The sequence below is a fragment of the Pygocentrus nattereri genome, chromosome 15 (genome assembly GCF_015220715.1).
Source record: "Pygocentrus nattereri isolate fPygNat1 chromosome 15, fPygNat1.pri, whole genome shotgun sequence".
NCBI classification, from domain to species: domain Eukaryota; kingdom Metazoa; phylum Chordata; class Actinopteri; order Characiformes; family Serrasalmidae; genus Pygocentrus; species Pygocentrus nattereri.
This window is the reverse complement of record NC_051225.1, coordinates 27,060,758-27,071,382: the sequence shown is the minus strand read 5'-3', so window position 1 is coordinate 27,071,382 and position 10,625 is coordinate 27,060,758. Positions and strand designations below refer to the sequence as shown.

The 10,625-nt window shown below is 46.5% G+C and overlaps 4 long non-coding RNA genes across 4 annotated transcripts; all 4 read right to left on the bottom strand.

Moving 5' to 3' along the window:
* Positions 1 to 5,430: 5,430 nt before the first annotated feature.
* On the bottom strand, positions 5,431 to 6,062 carry LOC119265221. The gene is made up of 3 exons (XR_005131491.1): positions 6,004 to 6,062; positions 5,813 to 5,921; positions 5,431 to 5,559 (listed from the first exon to the last, which is right to left on the bottom strand). It is a non-coding gene; the product is annotated as an uncharacterized LOC119265221 (long non-coding RNA).
* Positions 6,063 to 6,731: 669 nt separating this feature from the next.
* LOC119265226 lies at positions 6,732 to 7,682 on the bottom strand. The gene is made up of 3 exons (XR_005131495.1): positions 7,624 to 7,682; positions 7,432 to 7,540; positions 6,732 to 6,837 (listed from the first exon to the last, which is right to left on the bottom strand). It is a non-coding gene; the product is annotated as an uncharacterized LOC119265226 (long non-coding RNA).
* Positions 7,683 to 7,839: 157 nt separating this feature from the next.
* LOC119265239 lies at positions 7,840 to 8,769 on the bottom strand. The gene is made up of 4 exons (XR_005131514.1): positions 8,709 to 8,769; positions 8,518 to 8,626; positions 8,156 to 8,264; positions 7,840 to 7,902 (listed from the first exon to the last, which is right to left on the bottom strand). It is a non-coding gene; the product is annotated as an uncharacterized LOC119265239 (long non-coding RNA).
* Positions 8,770 to 8,771: 2 nt separating this feature from the next.
* Positions 8,772 to 9,321, bottom strand: LOC119265238. Its single transcript, XR_005131513.1, has 3 exons — positions 9,263 to 9,321; positions 9,072 to 9,180; positions 8,772 to 8,817 (listed from the first exon to the last, which is right to left on the bottom strand). It is a non-coding gene; the product is annotated as an uncharacterized LOC119265238 (long non-coding RNA).
* Positions 9,322 to 10,625: the final 1,304 nt, after the last annotated feature.

The following is a 10,625-nucleotide window of genomic DNA, read 5'->3' as shown; positions in this document are numbered from 1 at the left end:
TTCAGTGCAAATTCAGACACCTGCGTGGCATCCCCCTACCTGCATTCCAAGGAGTCAAGCCATGCCTCCTGATCGGCTCTGACTAGCCTCACCTAATAACCCCTGTCGAACCTGTACGACTCGGCCCGCCTGGCAGACCGGCAGCTGTCCATACTCGCATGGGATGGACTCTTCAAGGCCCTGTCCAACTCATGGGGCGGCCATCACACTCCAGAGTGTCTGTTTTATCTCTGCCACCCCACCGCCAGAAGAGCTCTTCAAGCACGTCCAACAGCTCTGGCAAGTGGACACGGTACCTCACCAGCGAGAGAAGGAAGTGACCAGGTCAAAGCAGGACAAGCAGGCAGTCGCTCTGCTCGAAGCTAAGACGGTCCGCGTCAAAGTGGAAGGAGTCCACCGGTATGCTACTCCCCTGCTGCGCCATGCAAGTATGCCACCACTGTGTTCACCTAAAGAGTCAGTGATGCCCTTGCTGCGTAGCACGGAGAGGCGCCTCCTCAGAGACCCCCAGCAAGCAGATGCGTACAAGATTGAAATGAACAAGCTCATGGAAGCTGGTGTGGTGAAGGAAGTTAGCGAGGAGAGTTCCTCAAAGGAAAGCTGGTATATCCCTCATCACCTTGTGAGCCACAACGGCTCCCTTGGCGCCTCCCTTCTAGGCGTCCTTGTGAGGTTCCGTGAACACCCTGTGGCGGTCAGCGGAGACATCAAGGGGATGTTTCATCAGGTCCGCCTCCTCCCTGAGGATTGTCACCTCCTAAGATTCCTGTGGCGTGACCTGAAGGTCAGTGAGCCTCCTAAAACCTTTGAGTGGCAAGTCCTACCATTCGGTACTACTTGCAGCCCCTGCTGCGCAACGTACGCACATAGTCAATCACACCAAGCCTGATGACAGCCTGAGGTTCTCCGTGGAGAACTGTTTCTACGTGGACAACTGCCTGCAGAGCGTACGCTCAACAGGTGAAGCCAAGCTGCTGGTGGACCGACTCCAGGAACTGCTGGCCTCTGCTAGCCTCGACCTGTGGCTAGCCAAGGATAAGTCCAACCCGCTGGAGTCCACCCTTGGCCTCAGCTGGAACTGGCGGACAGATACCTTCGGCTACAAACACAGACCAGTTGTATATGATGCCCCAACGCTGCGCAACATATACAGGGTCGTCGCCACACAGTACGATCCCCTGGGCTACCTGCTGCCCTACTCTACCCGGGCAAAGCTCATCATCCGTCAGCTGTGGGACAAACAGCGTGGCTGGGAAGACCCCAACCTGCCAACTGACCTCCTGCAATCCTGGTCCACCTGGGAAAGTGAACTCAAGTACCTACCCCACATCGCGTTTCCTCGCCCTTATGCGCCTGCCACAGCCAACCTAGAGGGTGCTGCACGAGAACTGCACATCTTTGCAGACGCTTCAGAGCAAGCCTATGGTGCGGTGGCCTACATGAGGACTGAGAATGCTGATGGCCATGTAGACCTGTCCTTCCTCCTTGCCCGCTCTCGAGTAGCGCCGAAGCGCATGCAGTCCATCCCTCGCCTGGAGCTGTGTGCTGCTCTGGTTGCAGCCCAGCTAGCTCGCGTCTTCGAGCGAGAGCTCACCTTGCAAGTGCCCCGTACTGTATTATGGTCCGACTCCACTACAGTACTAACCTGGCTACACTCCGAATCTTGTCGCTATAAAGTCTTCGTAGGGACAAGAGTAGCTGAAATTCAAGAGCTAACGGAGTACTGACTACTCTCAGCCGGGAAGCCTGTCCTGTCTGGTAGCCGCCTCATTACCCTGGCTCCTGAGATGGACAAGTCCACAGCCCTCATTAGGGTTGGTGGACGTCTCAGGAGACTGGAAGGGCAAAGCGACACGACCCTGCACCCCGTTGTCCTGGACGCCTCTCACCCAGTTTCACGCCTGCTCATCCAGAAGTACGATGAAGACCTATATCATCCTGGTCCCGAACGCGTCTTCGCAGAGCTGCGGCGGTCGTATTGGGTGATACATGGAAGAGAGGCGATCCGAAGACACCAGCGTACCTGTGTGGAGTGTCAACGCTGGAGAGCTCAGCCGGCAGTCCCAAGAATGGCTGATCTCCCCGCCGCCCGTTTACGACTACACAAGCCAGCGTTTCATTCTTCGGGCGTGGATTGCTTCGGCCCCATGACTGTGAAGGTGGGTAGGCGCCACGAGAAACGCTGGGGGATAATCTTTAAGTGTTTAACTACCAGAGCGGTATACCTGGATCTCTTGAACACTATGGACGCTGATGCCTATCTCATGGCTTTACGGCGCTTTATTGCGCGGAGAGGCACTCCAGCTGAGCTGTGGTCCGACCAAGGGTCTAATTTCAAAGGAGGTGAAAGGGAGCTTAAGGAAGCTTTCGCCAGCATGGCACCCACCTTGCAAAGGCAACTAGCTCGCCAGAGGATCAAGTTCCACTTTAACCCCCCTGCTGCCCCACACTTTGGGGGTGTGTGGGAAAGCGAGGTGCGTTCAGTCAAGTCTGCACTTTATACCTGTGTAGGGTCTCAACCCGTTCCTAAAGAGGTGCTCCTCACCGTACTCCTGGAGGTTGAGGCCATCCTCAACGCCAAGCCACTGGGCTACGTGTCAGCCGACATTGCAGATGTCGATCCGGTAACTCCAAACAGCCTCCTCATGGGCCGGCCTGATGGGTCACTTCCCCAAGTGGTCTACCCCGAGTCCGAGATCCTGAGTCGTCGGAGATGGCGGCACTCGCAGATCCTGGCGGACCACTTCTGGTCCCGATTCATCAGAGACTACCTCCCCAGCCTGCAGACCAGACAGAAATGGCACTCCTCTCCTCCCGAGCTCCTGGATAATGCTGTGGTCATGATGGTGGACCCGCAGCTTCCTCGGGCCTCATGGCTCAGTGGTCGTGTGACCCAGGTTCACCGCAGCGACGACGGCTACATCAGGTCCGCTGATGTCCCTGACTGATTGTTCCTTTATTGTTAACAAACGTGCACTGCAGAAGGCCGGGACTTTTATTGTAGAATCTCCTGACTTCGTGTTTAGAGTTTCCTGTTTCATCAGCCTGTAGCCTTAGCGCTACCTGCGATACCATTTGAGAATGTTTCAGGGGAGTTCTCCTGTCCTCGGGAGATGAATGTCACATTTGCATTACCTCCTTTGACCTCTAGATGGCTCATGAGACTGTATAATGTCTGCTCCGTGACTAGGCTGTGTTTACTACTGGAAATCGCCAGCGATTCATGTTTGTATTGTTAGTGCATTACAGGCACTTAACTGTTAATGTAATTACAGATTGTTATTTGTATTTTATAGTGCCTTATTTCTATTTCTTGTTTCCTCTACCCTCTCAGACTGTGAGAAATGTCAACCCATCCCGCTTTCCTGAGAATTTGAATATTAATGCTACCTGTTTGAATTACCTCTAAGAATACAATTCGATAACCAAGCCCATTGTCTCCTCATCATTCCTGTACCTGGCATTCTGACCGATGCCCCATGTTGGATGACGCTAACACCTAAACGAATCATCTATCCTTGCACCTCCCCAATACCTTTTGCGCCTGCGCACGGCTCCAGCCCTCCTCCTCTTGGGCACGGGGCGTATGGCTCTGCGCATGCGTCTGCGAGGCATTGCGATCGTTACTACAGTGGTATCTGCCGTTACACATCGCCGGACGTGGCACCCCTATTTATGTCCTCGGTTTGATGACCTCATCACGCGCTCCAACAAAACTACCGTCTTAGAAAAAAGCCGGTTCACTTCTCTCATTGTTACGTAACAGCTGCCCACTGCAGCCTCACGAGCGTTCATCATTGTTACGTCACCAGGGGCGGGGCGGGGCGGGGCGGGGCGGGGCGGGGGGCTCCAACGTCACTGAGATAATCACATCTTCAAACAGTAATAAATCCGTAGCGGATCGATCAGGAGGGATGCCATATGTTTGTCATTGATGTTATTTCTTTGACGCCACCATTTTGGTTGGCAACATCAAGTTCATTCAAGTAAGACACTTCTAAATCTCATTTTAAAGCGCATATTTGGGTTTATTGCGTTCATTTTACCTCATTTGTTGCAGCAGTGATAACAAATGAAAGCTATGCTATTTGAACTGTCCTGTCATGTCGCACGGTGGCCACGAGATGGCAGCAGGCACCATATTATGAAAAAACCTGCCCCCCTGCGCTGCGATTGGCTAATAATTCACCAGAAGAGCAGCCAGAGCTGTGATAGAGCTTCTCCTCACCTCTAGGCAAGTAGAGGAAGAATAAGGCGTGTAAGGGATGTACTGTATCACAACAACAATAATAATAATAATAAAAGCTGTTAAATACATTAAATCTGTGCATTCTATGAAGTCTTTAGTAAACAAAAGTATATTTCCACTTATGTACCAGACAAAGTCTTTAAATGTTGATCTAGACTAGATTTTAGAAGAGCGGCGTTGTAAGAATGAAGGAGATTGCCCATAGTTACTTCTGGTGGCCAGGGTTAGATGCAGCTATCGAGGAGAAAGCCAAGGCTTGTTCATCTTGTCAGAAACACAGAAACATGCCACAAGTAGCACCGCTACACCCATGGGAATTTTTAGACGAGCCACGGCAAAGAATTCATGTAGACTTCGCTGGTCATTTTGAAGATCATGTTTCTGACACAGGAAGCTTTGTACCCCTATTAACAACTCAGGGAGCAGCAGAAGTCAGACCAGATCTTGGTAGAGTCCACCATCATCATGTGTGTTGTCCTGAGTTCTGCATCATTGTGTGTGCGGTCCTGAATCAGTCACTCAGCAATGGAAGTCAGAACAGAATGAGTGACTCAGCAGTGGAAGTCAGAACAGATTTTGGCAGAGTCCATCTTCATATTTAGTTCAGTGTGCAGTGTTAACTAATACAACATGGTTGTACAGTTGCTTTTGCTTTTATTCATGCATAAGAGTTGGGGGGGGGGGGGGGGGATAGGTGCCGAAAGATGCTTCATCATCATGTGTGTTGTCCCAGGTCCATCTCCTTCTTCATGTCTGTTGTCCTCAATCCATTATCAATCTATGAATAAATCTATGCAAGGCCTTTTGTTTAATACAAAAGCAGCACTCATCCTAACTCCCCCTTGGTCCGTTTTCCTCACCATTCGTATTGTACTGAGTCCACCATCTTCATGGACGTGGTCCTGAGTCCATCGTTATCATGTGTGTTGTCCTCAATCCATTATCAATCTATGAATAAATCTATGCAAGGCCTTTTGTTTAATACAAAAGCACCACTCATCCTAACTCCCCCTTAGTCCGTTTTCCTCACCATTCGTATTGTACTGAGTCCACCATCTTCATGGACGTGGTCCTGAGTCCATCGTTACCATGTGTGTTGTCCTCAATCCATTATCAATCTATGAATAAATCAATGCAAGGCCTTTTGTTTAATACAAAAGCACCACTCATCCTAACTCCCCCCTTGGTCCGTTTTCCTCACCATTCGTATTGTACTGAGTCCACCATCTTCATGGACGTGGTCCTAGGTCCATCATTATCATGTGTGTTGTCCTCATCTTCCTGTCTGTTGTCCTCAATCCATTATCAATCTATGAATAAATCAATGCAAGGCCTTTTGTTTAATACAAAAGCACCACTCATCCTAACTCCCCCTTAGTCCGTTTTCCTCACCATTTGTATTGTACTGAGTCCACCATCTTCATGGACGTGGTCCTGAGTCCATCGTTATCGTGTGTGTTGTCCTCAATCCATTATCAATCTATGAATAAATCAATGCAAGGCCTTTTGTTTAATACAAAAGCACCACTCATCCTAACTCCCCCCTTGGTCCGTTTTCCTCACCATTCGTATTGTACTGAGTCCACCATCTTCATGGACGTGGTCCTAGGTCCATCATTATCATGTGTGTTGTCCTCATCTTCCTGTCTGTTGTCCTCAATCCATTATCAATCTATGAATAAATCAATGCAAGGCCTTTTGTTTAATACAAAAGCACCACTCATCCTAACTCCCCCTTAGTCCGTTTTCCTCACCATTCGTATTGTACTGAGTCCACCATCTTCATGGACGTGGTCCTGAGTCCATCGTTATCATGTGTGTTGTCCTCAATCCATTATCAATCTATGAATAAATCAATGCAAGGCCTTTTGTTTAATACAAAAGCACCACTCATCCTAACTCCCCCCTTGGTCCGTTTTCCTCACCATTCGTATTGTACTGAGTCCACCATCTTCATGGACGTGGTCCTAGGTCCATCATTATCATGTGTGTTGTCCTCATCTTCCTGTCTGTTGTCCTCAATCCATTATCAATCTATGAATAAATCAATGCAAGGCCTTTTGTTTAATACAAAAGCACCACTCATCCTAACTCCCCCTTGGTCCGTTTTCCTCACCATTCGTATTGTACTGAGTCCACCATCTTCATGGACGTGGTCCTAGGTCCATCATTATCATATGTGTTGTCCTCATCTTCCTGTCTGTTGTCCTCAATCCAGTATCAATCTATGAATAAATCAATGCAAGGCCTTTTGTTTAATACAAAAGCACCACTCATCCTAACTCCCCCCTTGGTCCGTTTTCCTCACCATTCGTATTGTACTGAGTCCACCATCTTCATGGACGTGGTCCTGAGTCCATCGTTATCATGTGTGTTGTCCTAAATCCATTATCAATCTATGAATAAATCAATGCAAGGCCTTTTGTTTAATACAAAAGCACCACTCATCCTAACTCCCCCCTTGGTCCGTTTTCCTCACCATTCGTATTGTACTGAGTCCACCATCTTCATGGACGTGGTCCTAGGTCCATCATTATCATGTGTGTTGTCCTCATCTTCCTGTCTGTTGTCCTCAATCCATTATCAATCTATGAATAAATCAATGCAAGGCCTTTTGTTTAATACAAAAGCACCACTCATCCTAACTCCCCCTTAGTCCGTTTTCCTCACCATTCGTATTGTACTGAGTCCACCATCTTCATGGACGTGGTCCTGAGTCCATCGTTATCATGTGTGTTGTCCTCAATCCATTATCAATCTATGAATAAATCAACGCAAGGCCTTTTGTTTAATACAAAAGCACCACTCATCCTAACTCCCCCCTTGGTCCGTTTTCCTCACCATTCGTATTGTACTGAGTCCACCATCTTCATGGACGTGGTCCTGAGTCCATCGTTATCATGTGTGTTGTCCTCAATCCATTATCAATCTATGAATAAATCAATGCAAGGCCTTTTGTTTAATACAAAAGCACCACTCATCCTAACTCCCCCTTAGTCCGTTTTCCTCACCATTCGTATTGTACTGAGTCCACCATCTTCATGGACGTGGTCCTGAGTCCATCGTTATCATGTGTGTTGTCCTCAATCCATTATCAATCTATGAATAAATCAATGCAAGGCCTTTTGTTTAATACAAAAGCACCACTCATCCTAACTCCCCCCTTGGTCCGTTTTCCTCACCATTCGTATTGTACTGAGTCCACCATCTTCATGGACGTGGTCCTAGGTCCATCATTATCATGTGTGTTGTCCTCATCTTCCTGTCTGTTGTCCTCAATCCATTATCAATCTATGAATAAATCAATGCAAGGCCTTTTGTTTAATACAAAAGCACCACTCATCCTAACTCCCCCCTTGGTCCGTTTTCCTCACCATTCGTATTGTACTGAGTCCACCATCTTCATGGACGTGGTCCTGAGTCCATCGTTATCATGTGTGTTGTCCTCAATCCATTATCAATCTATGAATAAATCAATGCAAGGCCTTTTGTTTAATACAAAAGCACCACTCATCCTAACTCCCCCCTGGTCCGTTTTCCTCACCATTCGTATTGTACTGAGTCCACCATCTTCATGGACGTGGTACTAGGTCCATCATTATCATGTGTGTTGTCCTCATCTTCCTGTCTGTTGTCCTCAATCCATTATCAATCTATGAATAAATCAATGCAAGGCCTTTTGTTTAATACAAAAGCACCACTCATCCTAACTCCCCCTTAGTCCGTTTTCCTCACCATTCGTATTGTACTGAGTCCACCATCTTCATGGACGTGGTCCTGAGTCCATCGTTATCATGTGTGTTGTCCTCAATCCATTATCAATCTATGAATAAATCAATGCAAGGCCTTTTGTTTAATACAAAAGCACCACTCATCCTAACTCCCCCCTTGGTCCGTTTTCCTCACCATTCGTATTGTACTGAGTCCACCATCTTCATGGACGTGGTCCTAGGTCCATCATTATCATGTGTGTTGTCCTCATCTTCCTGTCTGTTGTCCTCAATCCATTATCAATCTATGAATAAATCAATGCAAGGCCTTTTGTTTAATACAAAAGCACCACTCATCCTAACTCCCCCTTAGTCCGTTTTCCTCACCATTTGTATTGTACTGAGTCCACCATCTTCATAGACGTGGTCCTGAGTCCATCGTTATCATGTGTGTTGTCCTCAATCCATTATCAATCTATGAATAAATCAATGCAAGGCCTTTTGTTTAATACAAAAGCACCACTCATCCTAACTCCCCCCTTGGTCCGTTTTCCTCACCATTCGTATTGTACTGAGTCCACCATCTTCATGGACGTGGTCCTAGGTCCATCATTATCATGTGTGTTGTCCTCATCTTCCTGTCTGTTGTCCTCAATCCATTATCAATCTATGAATAAATTAATGCAAGGCCTTTTGTTTAATACAAAAGCACCACTCATCCTAACTCCCCCTTGGTCCGTTTTCCTCACCATTCGTATTGTACTGAGTCCACCATCTTCATGGACGTGGTCCTAGGTCCATCATTATCATATGTGTTGTCCTCATCTTCCTGTCTGTTGTCCTCAATCCATTATCAATCTATGAATAAATCAATGCAAGGCCTTTTGTTTAATACAAAAGCACCACTCATCCTAACTCCCCCCTTGGTCCGTTTTCCTCACCATTCGTATTGTACTGAGTCCACCATCTTCATGGACGTGGTCCTGAGTTCATCGTTATCATGTGTGTTGTCCTCAATCCATTATCAATCTATGAATAAATCAATGCAAGGCCTTTTGTTTAATACAAAAGCACCACTCATCCTAACTCCCCCCTTGGTCCGTTTTCCTCACCATTCGTATTGTACTGAGTCCACCATCTTCATGGACGTGGTCCTAGGTCCATCATTATCATGTGTGTTGTCCTCATCTTCCTGTCTGTTGTCCTCAATCCATTATCAATCTATGAATAAATCAATGCAAGGCCTTTTGTTTAATACAAAAGCACCACTCATCCTAACTCCCCCTTAGTCCGTTTTCCTCACCATTCGTATTGTACTGAGTCCACCATCTTCATGGACGTGGTCCTGAGTCCATCGTTATCATGTGTATTTTCCTCAATCCATTATCAATCTATGAATAAATCAATGCAAGGCCTTTTGTTTAATACAGAAGCACCACTCATCCTAACTCCCCTTTAGTCCGTTTTCCTCACCATTTGTGTTGTCCTGAGTTCATCATTGTCATCATGTGCATTGTCCTGAGTGCACCATCTTCATCATGTGCGTTATCCTGAGTTCTGCATCATTGTGTATGTTATCCTCATCTTCATGTCTGTTGTCCTCAATCCATTATCAATCTGAATAAATCAATGCAAGGCCTTTTGTTTAATACAAAAGCACCACTCATCCTAACTCCCCCTTAGTCCGTTTTCCTCACCATTTGTGTTGTACTGAGTCAGTACTTACTGTATTAAGTAATACTCAAAAGCACCACTCATCCTAACTCTTTCCAGATTTCTGACACAGAAACCAGGAATTCAACACGCACTTACTACACCTTACCCTTATTACCAACACAGCCAGCAGTGGAAGTCAGATCAGATCTCGGTAGAGTCCGTCTTCCGGTGTTAATTAACACATTAGGGTCGTGCCGTTGCCTTCACAGAGTGCTTTTAAGAGGTTGGGGGTGCCGGTGTTCTGTCGACCTGTGCTACTCATCGAGCTGTCCTACTTCGATTTACTGCGCATGCGTACATCGCTTTCTAAGCTAATTTGTAGGAAGGCTCATCAATTCTTGCTACCTTGGTTAGAAAGTGTGTAATTAATGGTGAGTGTTTATTGCTTTTAATTAATTTAATACTTTACACTATTACTACTGTATATTTACTGTAAACGCAAAAGTAATTTGCATTTTAGACATTTGTTAACGCCGCAGAAATGTTAGAAAAGTATGGCACAAGTTTTACTGTTGAAATCGTTAGGGTTAGCGCGTACGGTGACAAAGCGTAATAAAATCGATATGTGCTACCCCTAATATAATACAGGTAGGAGGATCTGACACTATTTTTAGCCTATCGATATGTGCTACCCATAATATAATTCAGGTAGGAGGATCTGACACTATTTTTAGCCTATCGATATGTGCTACCCATAATATAATACAGGTAGGAGGATCTGACACTATTTTTAGCCTATCGATATGTGCTACCCATAATATAATACAGGTCGGATTTTGAATCCCATCTGTTTGTTCAGATACGTACTGCCAAGTTGGAAACATTAGAGTAAGCTATTAATGTAGCTTCTGAATTGGAACTTATACGTGGGTTGGAGCAGTCTCCATCTAAACAGCCAACCCAAGTATTGGTTAATACAGCTACCGTCTTAGACTCCCAAATGCATACAT